Source organism: Vombatus ursinus, unplaced genomic scaffold, assembly GCF_900497805.2.
Source record: "Vombatus ursinus unplaced genomic scaffold, bare-nosed wombat genome assembly UNPS02000749.1, whole genome shotgun sequence".
NCBI classification, from domain to species: Eukaryota; Metazoa; Chordata; class Mammalia; order Diprotodontia; family Vombatidae; genus Vombatus; species Vombatus ursinus.
Window position 1 is genome coordinate 19,836,218 of NW_020940527.1, and position 2,564 is coordinate 19,838,781.

A 2,564-nucleotide genomic window follows, 5' to 3' on the forward strand; every position below is an offset into this window, starting at 1 on the left:
TTATGATTACACTGTAAGAAATAACGAATGTGAAATATACAGAGAAATATGGAAAGACTTAAATGAGTTGATGCAAAGTGAAATCAGTAGAACGGTGAGAACAGTAGACATAATAAATTCATCAATGTCGATGGAAGGAATTGCAACAACAACAAAAGATGAAATTAATGCTATACAATAACGATTGCACTTGTCTCTGAAGAAGAGAAAGTATACTTTATCCCCTTCTTTGCAGAGGTGGGTGACTATGGGTAGGGAATATGGCATATACTGTTGCACTCAATTGATATGTTCATTGATTATAAGAAAGGGGTGGGGGAAGTAGCTCAGACAAACTCACTAACATAAGCAACTGAGTCTGATAGTGCCATTGACGCATTTCTTACCCGCATTTCTCTACTTCTGCTAAGAGAGAGGATTGTAGTTTCTAGTTTTATTCATTCAAGCACCTTATGGTCCAGCAAAACTGACCTTCTTGCTGTCATTCATACATGATGCTCCATTTCTAAGTCTTTTTCACTGGCCTGTCCCTTTGCTTGAAATATGTACTTTCCTCCTTGCAACCCTTGGTTTTCCTCAAGGCTTATCTCAGATGCCATCTTCTGTACAAGGTCATTCTGATCCCTCAGTTACGATTGCCTTCTCCCTCCCAAGTTACCTTGGATGTGTTTTGTATTTTCCTCTCTCTCTCTCTCTCTCTCTCTCTCTCCCTCCCTCTCTGTGTGTGTATATATATATATATATATATATACACATACATACATATATATATATATATATACACACACACATATATATGTTGTTCAGTCATTTCAGTTGTGTCTGGCTCTTTGTGACTCCATTTGGGGTTTTCTTGGCAAAGATACTAGAGTAGTTTGCCATTTCCTTCTTCAGATCATTTACAGATGAGGAAACTGAGGCAAATGGGGTTAAGTGACTTATAAAGGGTCACATAGTTAAGAAGTATCTGAGGCCAGATTTGAACTCAGGAAGATGAATCTTCCTGAAGTCCAGTCCAGCACTCTATGCACTATGGTGCCACCTAGCTGCTTGTTCTGTACATACACACATACATACACATATGTATATATATATATATATGTACATACACACATACATACACATATGTATGTACATACACACATACATACACATATGCATATATGTATATATGTGCTTGTATATACACAGTATCTCCTTCACTTGAATATAAGCTCCTTGAGGGCAGTCTGTTTAACTTTTGTCTTTGTGTTCCCAGTACTTAGTAAGTTGCCTCCTATAAACACTTCCTAATTGAATGATTGATTGGTGCCTAAAAATTGTGCTTCCTGAACTAAATTATGGAATGGAATATGGAATAAAAGTAGCTCACATTTCTAGAGAACACAAAAATTTGCAAAATATTTTCTTTACGGTAACCCTATGAAATGGTAGATAGAATGCATATTATTATTTCCCTTTCATAGATGAAGAAACTGATCTCCAAAAGACTCAATAACTTGTTCATGGTCACTATACTAGTAAATGTGTGAGTCAGGATTTGCACCCAGGTCCCTGGACTGTAAGTCTACCATTCTATCAACTATACCACAATCTTTCTTGTACTTCATATACTATCTGAAAATGTCTTTGCTCATACTGTCCATTGTTTTGTAATCTTGGGAGTGAATGAGACACTCAAGGAAAAATGAAATAAGCAAGTAAAGGGAAAAAAAAAAGTGAACTATCTTTATTTTATTTTCTGAAATTGATACCTCTTACTGTTTTCTTGACATTTTTAACAATCCCCTGCAAAAATGTGGGTTGCAATTTTTAATGAAGGGTGCCATAAAACCCAAGTGTATTAATTACTCAGTAAGATAATTATAAAGTAAACATGTAACCAAATCTCTTAGGATTTTTTTTCATTTCTAATGATTTCTTCCCAGACTATTCCCAAACTAAATGCTGAAATCTTGGGAATTCAGAAAATTAAACTAAACAACAACTCTGCAGAAACTTAAGAATACATTAAATGTTCTGCCACAAATTAATAATGAAAAAGAGCTCTTGTAAAAAAAATATAAAGATTTGGTTCATTTAAACAAGGAAACTTCTGTGAGCACACAATGACTTCTCCATTTAACTTTAGCCCCTCAGAAGGTAAGTAGAGACTAAAATAGAAGTGTTATATACTGATATGTGTGTGTGTGTGTGTGTGTGTGTGTGTGTGTATGCCATAAGTATTGGCCAAATTCACCTATCTAGAATAGAACAGGATTGACAATAAATCAGAAGTATTGTCTGCTATTTTGAATATAGGAATATAGGACATGCTTCCTCTTCAAATACAACTTGTACAAAATTCTAGTGTGGCTTATAATCAGAATAATTTTTTTATTATATACCTGTTCTTTTTTCCTGTCAAAGAGATCTCATTGCTCATGGGGAGAACATATTTGGGAGTGGTCTATAGTGGGACCATTGCTCTGTTTTTCTCTGTGTCTTTGTGTCTGTGAAATGCATATCTATGAATCTATCTATCTATCTATCTATCTATCTATCTATCTATCTATCTATCTATC